This window comes from Triticum aestivum, chromosome 6A, assembly GCF_018294505.1.
Source record: "Triticum aestivum cultivar Chinese Spring chromosome 6A, IWGSC CS RefSeq v2.1, whole genome shotgun sequence".
Classification (NCBI taxonomy): domain Eukaryota; kingdom Viridiplantae; phylum Streptophyta; class Magnoliopsida; order Poales; family Poaceae; genus Triticum; species Triticum aestivum.
Genome location: NC_057809.1, coordinates 574,161,227 through 574,180,967, shown reverse-complemented (window position 1 = coordinate 574,180,967; position 19,741 = coordinate 574,161,227).

Genomic DNA, 19,741 nt, shown 5'->3' with positions numbered 1-19,741 from the left:
GGAATCGTAGTCTCCATCATCCTTTCCTCACTGGGACAATGCTCTAATAATGATGATCATCACACTTTTATTTTTCTAACAACTCAAAAATTACAACTCAATACTTAAAACAAAATATGACTCTATGTGAAAGCCTCCGACGGTGTATCGGGATATGCAATGATTCATGAGTGAAAAGTATGAAAGAATTATGAACGGTGGCTTTGCCACAAATACTATGTCAACTACATGATCATGCTAAGCAATATGACAATGATGGAGTGTGTCATGAACGGAACGGTGGAAAGTTGCATGGCAATATATCTCGGAATGGCTATGTAAATGCCATAATAGGTAGGTATGGTGGCTGTTTTGAGGGAGGTATATGGTGGGTGTATGATACCAGCGAAAGGTGCGCGGTATTAGAGAGGCTAGCAAGGGTGGAAGGGTGAGAGTGCGTATAATCCATGGACTCAACATTATTCATAAAGAACTCATATACTTATTGCAAAAATCTACAAGTTATCAAAGCAAAGTATTACGCGCATGCTCCTAGGGGGATAGATTGGTAGGAAAAGACCATCGCTCGTCCCCGACCGCCACTCATAAGGAAGACAATCAATAAATAAATCATACTCCAACTTCATCACACAACGGTTCACCATACGAGCGTTCTACGGGAATCACAAGCTTCAACACAAGTATTTCTCAAATTCACAACTACTCAACTAGCATGACTTTAATATCACCATCTCCATATCTCAAAACAATTATCAAGTATCAAACTTATCATAGTATTTAACACACTCATAAGAAAGTTTTATTATTAATCTTGCATACCAAGCATATTAGGATTTTAAGAAAATTACCATGCCATTAAGACTCTCAAAATAATCTAAGTGAAGCATGATAGATCAATAGTTTCTATAAAACAAATCCACCACCGTGCTCTAAAAGATATAAGTGAAGCACTAGAGCAAAATTATATGACTCAAAAGATATAAGCGAAGCACATAGAGTATTCTAACAAATTCCATATCATGTATGGCTCTCTCAAAATATGTGTACAGCAAGGATGATTGTGGTAAACTAATAGGCAAAGACTCAAATCATACAAGACGCTCCAAGTGAAACACATATCATGTGGTAAATAAAAATACAGCTCCAAGTAAAGTTACCGATAGAAGTAGACGAAAGAGGGGATGCCTTCCGGGGCATCCCCAAGCTTTGGATTTTAGGTGTCCTTAGATTATCTTGGGGGTGCCATGGGCATACCCAAGCTTAGGCTCTTGCCACTCCTTGTTCCATAATCCATCAAATCTTTACCCAAAACTTGAAAACTTCACAACACAAAACTTAAAGTAGAAAATCTCGTGAGCTCTGTTAGCGAAAGAGAATAAAAGATCACTTCAAGGTACTGTAATGAATTCATTATTTATTTATATGGGTGTTATACCTACTGTATTCCAACTTCTCTATGGTTTATAAACTAATTTACTAGCCATAGATTCAGCAAAATAGGCAAACAACACACGCAAAACAGAATCTGTCAAAAACAGAACAGTCTGTAGTAATCTGTAGCTAGCGCAAGATATGGAACCCCAAAAATTATAAAATGAATTTATGGACGTGAGGAATTTATCTATTAATAATATGCAAAAAGAATTAACTAAATAACACTTTAAAAATAAAAATGACAGCAGTTCTCGTGAGCGCTAAAGTTTCTGTTTTGTACAGCAAGTTCAACAAGACTTTCCCCAAGTCTTCCCAACGGTTCTACTTGGCACAAACACTAATTAAACACAAAAAAACAAAACCAAAACAGAGGCTAAATAATTTATTTATTACTAAGCAGGATCAAAAATCAAGGAATAAAAATAAAATTGGGTTCCTCCCAACAAGCGCTATCGTTTAACGCCCCTAGCTAGGCATAACAAGCAAGAATAGATCTAGGTATTGCCATCTTTGGTAGGCAATCCATAAGTGGCTCTCATAATAGATTCATAAGGTAATTTAGTTTTCTTTCTAGGAAAGTTTTCCATTCCTTTCCTTAACGGAAATTGGAATCTAATATTTCCTTCCTTCATATCAATAATTGCACCAATCGCTCGAAGGAAAGGTCTACCAAGAATAATAGGACATGAAGGACTGAAATCTATGTCAAGAAAAATAAAATCTACGGGCACATAATTCCTATTTGCAACAATAAGAACATCATTAATTCTTCCCATAGGTTTCTTAATGGTGGAATCCGCAAGGTGCAAGTTTAGAGAGCAATCATCAAAATCACGGAAACCTAACAAATCACACAAAGTCTTTGGAATCGTGGAAACACTAGCACCCAAATCACATAAAGCATAACATTCATGATCTTTAATTTTAATTTTAATAGTTGGTTCCCACTCATTATAAAGTTTTCTAGGGATAGGAACTTCCAATTCAAGTTTTTCTTCATAAGATTGCATCAAGGCATCAACGATATGTTTAGTAAACGCTTTATTTTGACTATAAGCATGAGGAGAATTTAGCACGGATTGCAACAAGGAAATACAATCAATCAAAGAGCAATTTTCATAGTTAAATTCCTTGAAATCCATAATGGTGGGTTTAGCAACATCTAGGGTTTTAATTTCTTCAATCCCACTTTTATCAAATTTAGCATCAAGATTAACAAATTCCGAATTCTTGGAACGCCTTCTAGGTAAAGGGGGGTCATATTCAGTTCCATCATTATCAAGATTAATATTGCAAAACAAAGATTTAATAGGGGACACATCAATAACTTTTAGATCTTCATCATTATTTTCATAGGAACTAGAAGAACACGCTTTTATAAAGGCATCTTTCTTAGCACGCATCCTAGCGGTTCTTTCTTTGCACTCATCAATGGAAATTCTCATGGCTTTGCGAGACTCATTGATATCATGCTTAGTGGAATAGATCTAAGTTTCAAAGAATGAACATCAAGAGAAATTCTATCAATGTTCCTAGCCAAATCATCAATCTTAAGCAATTTTTCTTCAATCATAGCATTAAAATTCTTTTGAGAAGTAATAAATTCTTTAATATTAGAATCAAAATCAGAGGGCATATTATTATAATTTCCATAAGAATTGTTGTAGGAATTACCATAATTATTAGAGGGATTACTAAGATGAGGCCTAGGATTGAAATTTCCCTATATGTGTTGTTACGAAAATTGTTCCTACCAACAAAATTCACATCCATAGATTCATTATTATTCTCAATCAAAGTAGACAAGGGCATATCATTAGGATTAGAAGAAACTCTCTTATTAGCAAATAATTTACTGAGTTCATCCATCTTTCCACTCAAAACATTAATTTCTTCTATCGCATGCACCTTTTTATTAGTAGATCTTTTAGTATGCCATTGAGAATAATTAACCATAATATTATCTAGGAGTTTAGTAGCTTCTCCTAAGGTGATTTCCATAAAAGTGCCTCCCACGGCCGAATCCAAAAGATTTCTAGAAGCAAAATTCAATCTGGCATAAAAAAATTGTATAATCATCCACAAATTTAAACCATGAGTAGGGCAATTACGTATCATTAATTCCATTATCTCCCAAGCTTGTGCAACATGTTCATGATCAAGTTGCTTAAAGTTCATAATATCGTTTCTAAGAGAGATGATTTTAGCGGGAGGAAAATACTTAGAGATAAAAGCATCTTTGCACTTGTTCCATGAATCAATACTATTTTTAGGCAAAGACGAAAACCAAGCTTTAGCACGATCTCTAAGCGAAAAAGGAAATAGCTTCAATTTAACAATATCATTATCCACATCTTTCTTCTTTTGCATGTCACACAAATCAACGAAGCTATTTAGATGGGTAGCGGAATCTTCACTAGGAAGGCCGGAAAATGGATCTTTCACCACAAGATTCAACAAAGCAGTATTAATTACACAAGATTCAGCATCGGTAAGTGGAGCAATCGGAGTGCTAATAAAATCATTGTTGTTGGTATTGGTGAAGTCACACAATTTAGTATTATCTTGAGCCATCGCAACAAGCAAGCAAACTAACACACAAGCAAACAAAAAGCAATTGGACAAGAAGAGGCAAATAGAGAAAGAGAGGGAGGATCGAGAGAGAGAGAGAGAGGGCGAATAAAACGGCAAGGGTGAATTGGGGGAGAGGAAAATGGCAAATAATGTAATGCGGGAGATAAGGGTATGTGATGGGTACTTGGTATGTTGACTTTTGCATAGACCTCCCCGGCAACGGCACCAGAAATCCTTCTTGCTACCTCTTTTAGCACTGCGTTGGTTTTCCCCGAAGAGGAAGGGATGATGCAGCAAAGTAGCATAAGTATTTCCCTCAATTTTTGAGAACCAAGGTATCAATCCAGTAGGAGGCTACACGCGAGTCCCTCGTACCTGCACAAAACAAATAAATCCTCGCAACCAACGCAAATAGGGGTTGTCAATCCCTATAGGTCCACTTACGAGAGTGAGATCTAATAGATATGATAAGATAATATTTTTGGTATTTTTATGATAAAGATGCAAAGTAAAATAAAGGCAAAGTAAATAACTAAGTAGTAGGAGATTAATATAATAAATATAGACCCGGGGGCCATAGGTTTCACTAGTGGCTTCTCTCGAGAGCATAAGTATTCTACGGTGGGTGAACAAATTACTGTTGAGCAATTGATAGAATTGAGCATAGTTATGAGAATATCTAGGTATGATCATGTATATAGGCATCACATCCGAGACAAGTAGACTGACTCCTGCCTGCATCTACTACTATTACTCCACTCACCGACCGCTATCCAGCATGCATCTAGAGTATGAAGTTAAAAACAGAGTAACACCTTAAGCAAGATGACATGATGTAGAGGGATAGACTCATGCAATATAAAGAAAACCCCATCTCGTTATCCTCGATGGCAACAATACAATACGTGCCTTGCTACCCTTACTGTCACCTGGAAAGGACACCGCAAGATTGAACCCAAAGCTAAGGACTTCTCCCATTGCAAGAAAGATCAATCTAGTAGGCCAAACAAAACTGATAATTCAAAGAGACTTGCAAAGATAACCAATCATACATAAAAGAATTCAGAGAAGATTCAAATATTATTCATAGATAGACTTGATCATAAACCCACAATTCATCGGTCTCAACAAACACACCGCAAAAAGAAGATTACATCGAATAGATCTCCACAAGCGAGGGGGAGAACATTGTATTGAGATCCAAAAAGAGAGAACAAGCCATCTAGCTACTAACTATGGACCCGTAGGTCTGAAGTAAACTACTCACACTTCATCGGAGAGGCTATGGTGTTGATGTAGAAGCCCTCCGTGATCGATGCCCCCTCCGGCGGAGCTCCGAAACAGGCCCAAAGATGGGATCTCGTGGATACAGAAAGTTACGGCGGTGGAATTAGGGTTTTGGCTCCGTATCTAATCGTTTGGGGGTACGTGGGTATATATAGGAGGAAGAAGTACGTCGGTGGAGTAACAGGGGGCCCACGAGGGTGGAGGGCGCGCCTGGGGGGGGGGCAGGTGCGCCCCCCTACCTCGTGGCCTCCTGTTAGTTGGCTTGACGTAGGGTCCAAGTCTCCTGAGTTGTATTCGGTGAGAAAATCACGTTCCCGAAGGTTTCATTCCGTTTGGACTCCATTTGATATTCCTTTTCTTTGAAACCCTAAAACAGGCAAAAAACAACAATTCTGGGCTGGACCTCCGGTTAATAGGTTAGTCCCAAAAATAATATAAAAGTGGATAATAAAGCCCAATAATGTCCAAAACAGTAGATAATATAGCATGGAGCAATCAAAAATTATAGATACGTTGGAGACGTATCAGTACTCAAGGATAATATCACTATCGGAGGAACGCTGGCTCCAGGCCAAACCCTCCGGCTGGGCGGCTTTACCATGACCGCCCGTTCGGTCGCTAAGCCGACGATGACCTCTCGGCTCATCGAAAACCCCCTTCGTATCGACTCCGAACACTCCAAACGGATGGATCCAACGGAGCTTTCATCCTTAAACGAGCTCCTAGATCGCATCGCCGCCCTAGGGGTCGCTACAAACTACAATCGAATTGGGCTTAAACCCGATCAGAGAGAAATCAAATCTCCACCGATCACCCACCACATAGCGGTAGTCGAGGAGCGAGTCGACTACTCTTCCTCCATACTAAGGACGGACTATGTCCAGATCTCTGGTCTCGAAGAGCCAGACACCTACCTATGAGGAGATGCATCCTGCCCTCCGATCATAGAATCGGACGACGGGCCTAAGAAATCCGCGGATATCTCGGAGCCCGATATGTTAAGTTCGGAAGACCTTCAGACTCCGGATCCAAAACTGGGTCAGGGTTCATATTTGAATCCACCCACCCACCCGAATACAAGCTCTCTCATGAGCATACAAGAACAGTCTCAGGAAACGGTCCACCACTTCTGGGCCAGATTCCTTCTTGTCAAAAACATGATTAAAGATTGTCACGACGACGAAGCGATCTCAGTGTTCCGCAACAATTGCAGGGACGAAGGAATCCTCAACACCATCAACCGTCGTTGCATCCTACACTTTGCTGACTTCGTAACTATTGTACAGAAGTACAGCGCAATTGAAAGCGCTTGGAAAAATCAAGCAGCCCGTTGGGAATCATTGTCCCCCACTCAACCCCTCATTCAGGCGAAAAGGGCGCACCCTTGCAACACGCCCGGTTCAATAGTAAAGAAATATAAGTCCAGTACGGGGCGCGGAACCGTTCTGGAAGGATGGCTCGATGGGCCTGATACATCTCCAACGTATCTATAATTTTTGATTGCTCCATGCTATATTATCTACTGTTTTGGACATTATTGGGCTTTATTTTCCACTTTTATATTATTTTTGGGGCTAACCTATTAACAGGAGGCCCAGCCCAGAATTGTTGTTTTTTTGCCTATTTTAGGGTTTCGAAGAAAAGGAATATCAAACGGAGTGAAACCTTCGGGAACGTCATTTTCTCGCCGAACATAATCCAGGAGACTTGGACCCTACGTCGCGAAACAAAGGAGGAGGCCACGAGGTAGGGGGCGCGCCTACCCCCCCCCCCCCCCCCCAGGCGCGCCCTCCACCCTCGTGGGCCCCCTGTTGCTCCACCGACGTACTCCTTCCTCCTATATATACCTACGTACCCCCAAACAATCAGATAAGGAGCCAAAACCCTAATTCCACCGCCGTAACTTTCTGTATCCACGAGATCCCATCTTGGGGCCTGTTCCAGAGCTCCACCAGAGGGGCACCCATCACGGAGGGCTTCTACATCAACACCATAGCCTCTCCGATGAAGTGTGAGTAGTTTACCTCAGACCTTCGGGTCCATAGTTATTAGCTAGATGGCTTGTTCTCTCTTTTTGGATCTCACTACAATGTTCTCCCCCTCTCTTGTGGAGATCTATTCGATGTAATCTTCTTTTTGCGGTGTGTTTGTTGAGACCGATGAATTGTGGGTTTATGATCAAGATTATCTATGAACAATATTTGAATCTTCTCCGAATTCTTTTATGTATGATTGGTTATCTTTGCAAGTCTCTTCGAATTATCAGTTTGGTTTGGCCTACTAGATTGATCTTTCTTGCAATGGGAGAAGTGCTTAGCTTTGGGTTCAATCTTGCGGTGTCCTTTCCCAGTGATAGTAGGGGCAGCAAGGCACGTATTGTATTGTTGCCATCGAGGATAACAAGATGGGTTTTTTTATCATATTGCATGAATTTATCCCTCTACATCATGTCATATTGCTTAAGGCGTTACAATGTTTTCATGAACTTAATACTCTAGGTGCATGCTGGATAGCGGTTGATGAGTGGAGTAAAAGTAGTAGATGCAGGCAGGAGTCGGTCTACTTGTCTCGGACGTGATGCCTATATACATGATCATACCTAGATATTCTCATAACTATGCTCAATTATGTCAATTGCTCAACAGTAATTCGTTCACCCACCGTAAAATATTTATGCTCTTGAGAGAATCCACTAGTGAAACCTATGGCCCCCGGGTCTATCTTCATCATATTAATCTTCCAATACTTAGTTATTTCCTTTGCTTTTTTTACTTTGCCTTTATTTTACTTTGCATCTTTATCACAAAAATACCAAAAATATTATCTTATCATATCTATCAGATCTCACTCTCATAAGTGACCGTGAAGGGATTGACAACCCCTTATCGTGTTGGTTGCGAGGAGTTATTTGCTTTGTGAAGGTACTAGGGGACGCGCACGCAACCTCCTACTAGATTGATACCTTGGTTCTCAAAAACTGAGGGAAATACTTATGCTACTTTGCTGCATCATCCTTTCCTCTTCGGGGAAATCCAACGCAGTGCTCAAGAGGTAGCAAGAAGAATTTCTGGGCCGTTGCTAGGGAGGTTCGCGCAAGTCAAGATTTGACTTCCGACAACGAGCCATTTCTGGCGCCTACGCAAAAGTCAACATACCAAGTACCCATCACAATCCTTATCTCCCGCATTACATTATTTGCCATTTGCCTCTCGTTTTCCCCTCCCCCACTTCACCCTTGCCGTTTTATTCGCCCTCTCTCTCTTTATCCTTCCTCTCTTTCTCTATTTTCCTCTTTTTGCCCTTTGCACTTTCTACCGTCATGTCTGAAATTGGGGAAATTATTGTCGATATGGACAATAATAATATCATGAAAAATTCTGACGCTCCTGCTGAAGAACCCCCTATCTTACATACAAAACAATTACGTATTGGTAGTGGTAATATTATTGGAAAAGGAGTTATCCAAGATTTCTTTACTTGAGCCGGTGCTTTGCCTTCTGTGGGTAGTTCTATCCTTCATAGAACTAGTAGTCTTGCGGACACTATTGCCATGCTTGTAGTTGAACTTGAAAGGCAATTTATGCACATGCACCCTTGCATACAAAGGATTTTCCTAGAATTTTCTAATATTGAGCATTCTTCTGTCAAGCGTGCCGCTACTATCTTTTTGGCTCATGAATTCATATTTATAATAAGAGAGGACAAAGAAATCTTTGCACATTATAGGGTGGTCGCTGGCCGTCCTCCCATAGGAACTATCCTATTTGATCAAGAGGAAATAATGCATTTTCAGTCTCTAGATTATGTTGCTTTTAATGAAAACCTTAGAAAAAAGGTTCCCACCAATGTTCTAATTGATAGACTTTCTGAACTTAATAATGATTTTGCTATTCAAAATAATGAGCTAGGATACTCTCTTGAGTATAGGCTCACAAAGTTCTGTCAAAAGAATGCTTATAATGATGAATTGGTTGTGCAATACGAAGGGCCGAAGGAGGAACCTATACCTCCTAAAGTTGATCTTGGGGACTTTTGTCCCATTAAATTTAGCCATTTTGATTACTTTTGCTTGCCTCAAAGAAAACTTTCTACCGAACGTAGAGAATATAAAAAGAGTTTTAATGATCTATGTTACTATTATGGCAATACCTAGATCTATCATGCCTAGCTAGGGGCGTTAAACGATAGCGCTTGTTGGGAGGCAACCCAATTTTATTTTTATTCCTTGCTTTTTGCTCCTGTTTAATAATAAATAATTTACCTAGCCTCTGTTTTGGTTGTGTTTTTTGTGGTTAATTAGTGTTTGTGCCAAGTAGAACCGTTGGGAAGACTTGGGGAAAGTCTTGATATCTTGCTGTAAAAACCAGAAACTTTAGCGCTCACGAGAACTGCTGCCATTTTTATTTCGAAAGTGATATTTAGTTAATTCTTTTTGCAGATGATTAATAGATAAATTCCTCACGTCCAGCAATTTATTTTAGAATTTTGGGGGTTCCAGAGCTTGCGCTAGCTACAGATTACTACAGACTGTTCTGTTTTTGACAGATTCTGTTTTTCGTGTGTTGTTTGCTTATTTTGTTGAATCTATGGCTAGTAAAATAGTTTACAAACCATAGAGAAGTTGGAATACAGTATGTTTAACACCAATATAAATAAGGAATGAGTTCATTTGTCACAGCCCTAGCTTTACCCTGGCCTTGGACTAGTTTGGTTGCTGCATCATGTTTAGATTCAATTGAAATTTGAATTGAGGAATTTTCCAAGCCTCAGAAAACCTCTAAAAATAACCAACATTCAAATCTCATCAAATGAGTCCAAGAAAATGTTCCTATTATTCTGTGAAAATATTGGCATGAGGTGAAATTCAAACCAATATTTTGGGAGTCACAGAAATAATTTATTTGGGCCTTGATTTAAATCAATAATATATTTGGGTTGGAATTATTTCTGTTATATAAGAAATAATGTCCAAATAATCCCAAACTGAAATGTTTCATGTTGGGTTTATTCCATACAGTGAGCATGAGCAGTTTGGTGATTTTTGGAAGTGTCTAAGTATTTTTAATAAAGCCACAAAGTTGCAGAATAATAGAAAACAGGAAATAGAAAAAAAGAGGTACCTTACCGTGCAGCCCACCACTGTAGTGGCCTACTGGCCAAAGCCAGCCCGGCCCACCAAGGGCAGCACTGTCTTCTTCCTCCTGCCAGGAGGAGAAGCAGCTGCGTGCCCGATGGCCGGCGAGCCGCGCTGGCTCCTCCCTGCCTGCGTGCCCCCCCCCCCCCCCCCCCCGACTGCCTGGTCGCCGCCACGCACACCCCCCCGACCCCCTCGTCCTCTCCCCTATCTCCCTGGACCTCTTTCCCCTCCTCTGGCTCCCTCTCCCTCTCTTCCCGAGCGCACCAGAGGGTGCCGCCGTGCTCTACCACGGCCACCGGCCACCCCACGCCTCGCCGACGCACCAAGAAGCCCCGCCTCGTTCCCCTCTTCCTCCTCACCAAGGCGGAGGGCGCCGGAAGCCCTGTGATGCCGCCAACGTCATCTTCTTCCTCGTTGGTCGCCGGAGATCCTCCTTGCCGCCCCGGCTTCTCCGGACCATCTCCGAGCTTGCTGACCTCCCCGTCCGACTTGCTGTGAGCCTCCGACCCTGCCCATCCCTCTCTTCTTCCCCGTAGGTCTCCGTAGCCACCGGACCGCCTATGCCCGAACCCGCCGCCGCCTGCGCTCGCCGCCGACGCGACTCCGGCGACCAAATGGTCCGCCCGACGTGTCCAACACACTCACCGCATCGTGTAGATCACGTAGGAGCTGGCCCAGTTCTTCAAGAGCCACAGCAACGACGAGTTCGGCCTCGCCCGAACTCCAGCAGCCGCAAGGCTCGTCGCCGACGTCGATTCCGGCCGTCCCAGGCCCAACAACCACCACCACTCGACGCAGTGTCGCACCAGCTTTCGAGAGATCCTAGCCAAGCTTCGAACGAAGCACCACAGCTCGACTCCGAGCACCTCCGCCGCGCCTGGCCATCACCGGCGGCCTAACTCCGGCGAAGCCGACGTGGCGATGTCATTAGCCTCTAATGACGCCTTAACTAACACCCTAGTGCCACTGCCGTGTGGGCCCCGGCGCCAAAAATTAATTAGTTTAATTTCTGTTTAGGTTAGTGCTAATTGGTGTGGACCCCACGTGCCAGCTTTGACTTGGTCAAGTCAACGTCGACCGGTCCCACCTGTCATAGACCCAAACCAGCCTTAGACACTGATCAGTGGGTCCTAGCATCAGGTTTGACCTGGGCTGACGCTGTTGACTTGATGACATCATTCTGACGTCAGGCTGACGCAGTAACGCTTTCTGGATTTTAAATAAATCAGAAATGATTTATTTAATTCAGAAAATGTCCAAAACTTCCAAAAATCATAGAAATTCAACCGTAACTCCAAATGAAATAATTTATATATGAAAAATTATCAGAAAAATCCAATCTATCCATTTATACTACTTTCATGCATGTTCAACCAACTTATACCCACTATATAAGTGAAAACATGACAATGGCATTTTAAATGCTAAATATGGAGTTTAGATATGAACCCTTGGTCCATATGGACTTCATCTAAATTGTTGCTAGATGCATTAGTGCAAAACACATTCATATTGCCATCAAAGCATGCATCATATTGTTGCATATCGTCATGTGTTGATTGAGTTCTTTCTCAGTTGCCAGTGTTTGTCCCCTCTCGATAGACGTTGTACCGACGCTGTGATCGTTGACACTGATGAAGACCCAATGATATCTTCAGAAGTGCCAGGCAAGCAAAACCCCTTTGTTCATTCTGATACAATCCCACTCTCTCGCTCCTGCTCTCTTTTACTGCATTAGGACAACAACAATTCAACCGTTACTTGCTGCGGTAGTTGAGCCCCTTATCCTCTGCATGACCTGTCATTGCCACAGTAAATAGATGAAACCCACTAGTATGAGTAGGAGTTGTTTGAGCCCTGATGTGCCTACTCATTCATGCTTGTTTGTCATGCCTGCTATTGCATAGAGTTGTGTCAGGTCTGATTCATCGGGGATGAATCGGAGGTGTGTGAACATGTCCTACTATGTGAGAGCTAAGTGTGTGAACACGATTTGGTAAAGGTAGCGGTGAGAGGCCATGTAGGAGTACATGGTGGGTTGTCTCATTGAAACCGTCCTTAGGAACTGAGTTCTGTGTTTGTGATCCATGAAACAGTTACTACCACGCATTGGGCCCGAAACCAATGGACCCTCTCGGCTTCTTGATCACCCTTGTCCTCTGTCCAGGAGTTGCAACTAGTTTCTGGTGTTTATAGGATATGTGTTGGCGGCCGTGCGTAGCGCTGACCCTAGGGGTGGGCTATGATGCGGTAGATACACCGTGGCCGGGCATGCCGGGCGCCCGTTTGGTGTCTCGGAACCCTGTACACATCGTTCGGGGCCGTATGTGGAAACCTCGGCCGGACTCCCTGCGGATGGAACCTGGATAGGCGATAAACCTGGACTAGAGACTTGAGTGTTTAGGTAGGCCGTGGCCGACACCCTCGTTGGGCTTCCGCTTGAAGGTTGCCGAGTACATGTCGTGTAAACGGCGGTAAGTGGTGAGAGCGTGTGTGAAGAAGTACACCCCTGCAGGGTTAACATCATCTATTCGAATAGCCGTGTCCGCGGTAATGGACTTCTGGGTTGCCTATAACAGTTCATAGACAAGTGAAAGTGGATACTCTAAAACTCGCAAGATAAGTGTGAGTGCTATGGATGGCCTTCTCGTAGGGAGACGGGAGCGGATCCATAGTGGTGTATTGAATGGTGAATATGTGGACTCGTGTGCGCCACCTCAAAAGAGTTGCTTGCAGTCGTAGTTCAGGTTAGCCACTGAGTCAAAGCTGGCTTGCTGCAGTTAAACTCCACCACCCCCTTTATTGATACTGATGCATATGTAGATAGTTCTGATGTAAGTCTTGCTGGGTACATTTGTACTCACGTTTGCTTAATTTATGTTTTGCAGAGAGACTTCAGTCTCGCTAGTAGTTTCGCGTGGACTTCGACGTTTAGCTTGATACCTCAGCTACGATCTTGTGCCCTCGGCAGGATCTGGTAGATAGTCAGGCTTCTCAGCCTTTTCCATTTGTAGATGTCTGTACTCAGACATGTTAAGCTTCCGCATGTGCTTTGATTTGTATGCTATGATTGTTGGGTCATGAGACCCATGTTTGTAATATCTCGCTCCTCGGAGCCTAATGAATAAATACTTGAGTTGTAGAGTTATGTTGTGATGCCATGTTGTATTTACACATATCGAGCATATTGTGTGTATGATTGAAATGCTTGGTATGTGTGGGATCCGACAATCTAGTTGTTTATCCTTGGAAGCCTCTCTTATGGGGAAATGTAGTCTAGTGCTTCCATGAGCCATAGTAGTCCGCTAAAGCCTGGTTCACTCGAGTCCTGCTAGCCCAGCACTACTGCTCAGGACACTTGACTGGCCGGCATGTGTTTCACTTTGTTCCTGTGTCTGTCCCTTCGGGGAAATTTCATGCGGTGACATCCGGAGACCTGCCTAGCCTGCTACAGCCTGGGTTCCCGGAGTCCTGTTAGCCCAGTGCTATAGCCCGGTTTCACACGCTGCTGACCGACATGCTCGATGTGATTCATGTATGCCTGTCCCCATAGGTTGGTGCCGCTTTGGGTTCACGACTAGCCATGTCGGCCCGGGTTCTCTGTCATATGGATGCTAGCGACACTATCATATACGTGAGCCAAAAGGCGCAAACGGTCCCGGGCCATGGTAAGGCGACACCCGTGAGAATACCGTGCGTGAGGCCGCAAAGTGATATGAGGTGCTACCGGCTAGATCGATGTGACTTGGAATCGGGGTCCTGACAGCTTTTGGTATTAGAGCTTGACTGCCTGTAGGATTACCAAGCCAAACTGGTCGAAGTTGAGTCTAGAAATGCTTTAGTTATATAAGGGAATTGATTGTGGAAGGGAACGTAAGGCTCTTTTTACTCCTTATCCTCATGACCTTCTGATCTGAGTCATCTTATCTTTTCTACGGGGTTAAGAACTAGGTTTCCCTTCTGTCTCTTAGGATGACGTGTTACTAAACCGTAGTTGCCTAGGATTGTTGAGTTCAAGCCTCAGTTCAGTTCCTACTACTTCCATATGTTCATAGTTGGTCTCGAGACCTTGATACTGTGATGTTGAGTGGTTATGCCACCATCTTGCTGGATGTCCCAAATCTTTTGAGCATTTACAGTCGTTATGCTATCCGAGTCATCCCAGGTTTCTAACTAGTCTGATGCATTTGCAAATTCCTTCCTCCCGTTACCGACGTTCTTTGGGCCATTTTAACCACACTAATCGGTGAGTTGAGGTACTCTATTACCCCCGACATATATGTTGGAGCTATTATTATGACCCTAGGTGTCTTAGGGAGTCACCTAGTAATCTAGCCATGTTTTGTGTTTCGGTGTGATAATTCTGGCCACCATTCTCGAAAGCATCCCGTGATGCCATTAGTAGTAGGTATTCTACTACTGGGTTTTCGAACCCGTGATTCACCCTACTTCGTTTTGATAGTGTTGCTCGTACCTTTAGAATATTAGTAACCTTTGCGATAGCCCTCCAGGTCCGTGGTAATTCCTTCTTCCAAATACCATGAACCATCCTTGGCAGAATTTCGTTTGAATCAAAAGATCACAACCAGGGTGCTCTTGAGGAGTACTCCATTCATATTGTGATTCTGCCAGTTCTTCCTTTCTGCATGGGTTATCCGGAAGAAATATGTTGAACTCGTTCGACATGCTAATCTATGCATCCACAGCTTAGAAAGTTATATGTTCCTTGAGTTGTCCATCTTTAGTTGTTTTCTGACCTTCGTCTATCAATTGATAGTCAGGAGTATGTGTGCATTCGTGTTCATCGATGCCTAGTATTCTTGTGGTTCGTCAAGCCGTTCTATTTCAGAATGACTAGGAGAAACAAACTCCAGTACCTCATCCATATCCAGGATTGGGTCAAAGCAGTTGTATTCCGCAGATCAAAATGCAACCCAGCTTTTGGTTCTGTTCTACCCTGAAGTATTACCCACTTTATGTCAGGAGCATCATGAGAATTGCACCTTCTCTTATGAATTCTTGACGCAGTGATACTTCTTGCCATCATTGTTCATTCCTCGGTCCCGTGTTGTCGCAACCGGAATGCCGACAAGTGAACCATGATGTGTGAAATCAATACTCCTAGCAACTAGTTGCTAGGTAGCTAATGGACAATAATTTCTTTCTTAGCGTGTTGGTTATTGAATCATCATCCTAAGATTGATCGTGCTACCTAGTCCATTTTTCCTGGTGCACTCTTCGATCAATGAGTTAGGATTGTGTCAGTCCCTCGCTCTCTTGATCATATCGTCTTGCTCTGAAAAGCAAGATTGTTCCCGAGCTTAGAAACATATCGGTGGTTCGTGATTTTCTGAATATTTCCTCGGAAGTATCACCAGGTTGCCCCCTGACTGTTATGTTGAGCTCGTGATCAAGTTGGTTTCTCGTAAACCACCCCTTCTCCAAGAATCTGTGTTGGATACCCTGAGCTAGTTGGTTAAGCTGAACAACAACTTGGAGAGTTGGAAGATGAAAGCTTGTCCGGCTCAGTTCATTCCAAAGGGATATCCTTGTGTGTGCGTGTGTTGAAGAAAGATGATATCTCCATCGATTGGTCCTCGTGATCAATTGTTGGATCTATTGCCTTGTCAAAACTTTGACTTGAGTATGGGCTATCATCAAGTCAAATCAGAGCCAACGATGTTCGTAATGTTGTCCTATTCGTGGTTGATCCCTCAAGCATACACCATTAAATCTTTTGGTCTGACCAATGCTATCACCATGTTCACATGATGGTGGAAGTCCAGTGATATGGGAATTTTGATGAGTTGCTATTGAGCCCATCAGCAGCATTTTGTCTCCCCCATGATTCATGTTGAACATTACACTAATATTGGAAACTTGGTAAGTATTGCCTTCATGTTCCGCTCATGAGGTATACGTTTGGATGAAAGGAGTGACTTCCTCTAATTCACGTGCATTTGATGAAAGTTGCCGCCGTGAATTCGAGAAAGCTTGTTTTTGCTTCCTTTGGAACCATCCCAAGTCAGTCATGCATATGTGTGAAGTATTCTGTGGTCTGGAGACTTGCAACCTTCATTCTATTTGAATCCCTAGCACACCAAGCCACTGATTGATTTGTTCAAGGAGAAGAAGTTTCTTCTTAAGAGCTAGACTTACGCAAGGACTTCGATATCCTCGATGATGGTTCCCCATCTGGACTCAGTAGTGTTTTATTATAAGACTACTATGTGGTCATGCTTGTCTGGGACAGCGTGTTCACAGGTTTGTAGCAAAACCGGCTCATGTTTTGGAGCTTACTACCATAGTCCATTTCCTGAGAATCTCGCAATGACATCTCGTCGATTTGTGTTGCAAACTTTCATTTTCTTTCTAGACTCGATGAGTCTGGAATATCCTAACACCAACCAGATCTGAATCTCGGGCAGATATGATGGTTGGAACATACTCCAAGAACTATATTGTTGGTCCCTCTGTAACCGGTAATGTGGATGTCGTGGCCAACACACCTAACTGGAAGGCCTATTATTGTAGTATCCTGGTTGAAGAAGTTAGTCACCTCCCCATAAGGATCTCGCAGGATCTGCCTCCGTAGTTATTCCTTATGGATTCTTGAGCTTCCGAAGTCCAACCTTTTACTTGATGTTCTAGATATCAAACCATATCTATGAATGGATTACGCTAGCACATCAAGGAGAACATTAGAGGCAGAGTGCTAACTGTCTCTCGGTCTATCATCCAGATTCTGATCCCTTGGCCTCGCTAAGGTGAAATCTGAGAAAGTGTTATCTTTCTTTGCATCTGCATCTTCCACCATTATTCATCATGGTAGCATGTTGTGTTGCCAGGATCCTTGACACGGATATTGGCAGAACCTTGATGAATATGGAAATGCTCAAGTTCTTGAGAGCACGCGCAAGCACTAGGATTTATCATCGGCATTAATTGGGATCCATTCTTAGTTTCTTCGATTATGCCATAACCTTTCAAACAGTGGAATCTCTCTCTACTGTTTGGTTTCTCTCCAGTTACTAGAATCATTCCTAGCATTTGCATTTTGTTCCCAGCTTGCACCGCCATTGTGTCATCCTACTACGGACTACCCTTCTCAGTAATTACTGATCAGGATCATCTTCAAAGTGGTCCTACCACGGGTTCCATCCATCTCCGATGATAAGCAAAAATCATCCATTGTGTTGTCTTCAACAAGGTAGTCCACATCATCCATCCTAGTCCAAGTATGCCTTCTCTTCGAGCTATCTCAAACGATCAATTGTAAATTGCCTTAAGCTGGTATGAAGAGTTTCAATGATCTCTGAATCAAAAGTAATTCTTTTTGCCACTTAAGGGAATATTTCTGCGAGTCACCTTCCTTAAGATGTCTCGTTATGGTATCATGGCAATTATCTCCTTGCTACTTTGAAACCATGCACCATCCTACTTAAGCGTGGAATTGTTGCCTACCAAATTTGAACCCTTATCATCCGCTTCTTTCCATCACCCCTGATGTGTGTTTCGTGTCTCAGCTCAAGAAATGTTTTATATCTCACCCCATGAGTTGATCTTGAGTGCTCGATCTCCGAGGAGATCGATTCCTGTAGAATTTCTTTCTGCCGTCATCATGCTGGATGAAGATCCCGAAAGCAAAGACGTCAAGATCAAGATGACGCAATGAATCAATATCCTCAAGAAAGACATCTGGATCGTGAAGATTGTGTTAGCTTGTGTCCCTCTATCTTCTTACCTCACGTCTTGAATCTCGGGACGAGATTCTTGTTTAGTGGGGGTGAGTTGTCACAGCCCTAGCTTTACCCTGGCCTTGGACTAGTTTGGTTGCTGCATCATGTTTAAATTCAATTGAAATTTGAATTGAGGAATTTTCCAAGCCTCAGAAAACCTCTAAAAATAACCAACATTTAAATCTCATCAAATGAGTCCAAGAAAATGTTCCTGTTATTCTGTGAAAATATTGGCATGAGGTGAAATTCAAACCAATATTTTGGGAGTCACAGAAATAATTTATTTGGGCCTTTGATTTAAATCAATAATATATTTGGGTTGGAATTATTTCTGTTATATAAGAAATAATGTCCAAATAATCCCAAACTAAAATGTTTCATGTTGGGTTTATTCCATACAGTGAGCATGAGCAGTTTGGTGATTTTTGGAAGTGTCTAAGTATTTTTAATAAAGCCACAAAGTTGCAGAATAATAGAAAACAAGAAATATAAAAAAAGAGGTACCTTACCGTGCAGCCCACCACTGTAGTGGCCTACTGGCCAAAGCCAGCCCGGCCCACCAGGGGCAGCACTGTCTTCTTCCTCCTGCCAGGAGGAGAAGCAGCTGCGTGCCCGATGGCCGGCGAGCCGCGCTGGCTCCTCCCTGCCTGCGTGCCCCCCCCCCCGGCTGCCTGGTCGCCGCCACGCACACCCCCCCGACCCCCTCGTCCTCTCCCCTCTCTCCCTGGACCTCTTTCCCCTCCTCTGGCTCCCTCTCCCTCTCTTCCCGAGCGCACCAGAGGGCGCCGCCGTGCTCTACCACGGCCACCGGCCACCCCACGCCTCGCCGACGCGCCAAGAAGCCCCGCCTCGTTCCCCTCTTCCTCCTCACCAAGGCGGAGGGCGCCGGAAGCCCTGTGATGCCGCCAACGTCATCCTTCTTCCTCGCCGGTCGCCGGAGATCCTCCTTGCCGCCCCGGCTGCTCCAGACCGTCTCCGAGCTCGCTGACCTCCCCGTCCGACTCGCCGTGAGCCTCCGACCCTGCCCATCCCTCTCTTCTTCCCCGTAGGTCTCCGTAGCCACCGGACCGCCTACGCCCGAACCCGCCGCCGCCTGCGCTCGCCGCCGACGCGACTCCGGCGACCAAATGGTCCGCCCGACGCGTCCAACACACTCACCGCATCGTGTAGATCACGTAGGAGCTGGCCCCATTCTTCAAGAGCCACAGCAACGATGAGTTCGGCCTCGCCTGAATTCCGGCAGCCGCAAGGCTCGTCGCCGACGTCAATTCCGGCCGTCCCAGGCCCGACAACCACCACCACTCGACGCACCGTCGCGCCAGCTTTCCAGAGAGCCCAGCCAAGCTTCGAACGAAGCACCACAGCTCGACTCCGAGCACCTCCGCCGCGCCTGGCCATCGCCGGCGGCCTAACTCCGGCGAAGCCGATGTGGCGATGTCATTAGCCTCTAATGACGCCTTAACTAACACCCTAGTGCCACTGCCGTGTGGGCCCCGGCGCCAAAAATTAATTAGTTTAATTTTTGTTTAGGTTAGTGCTAATCAGTGTGGACCCCACGTGTCAGCTTTGA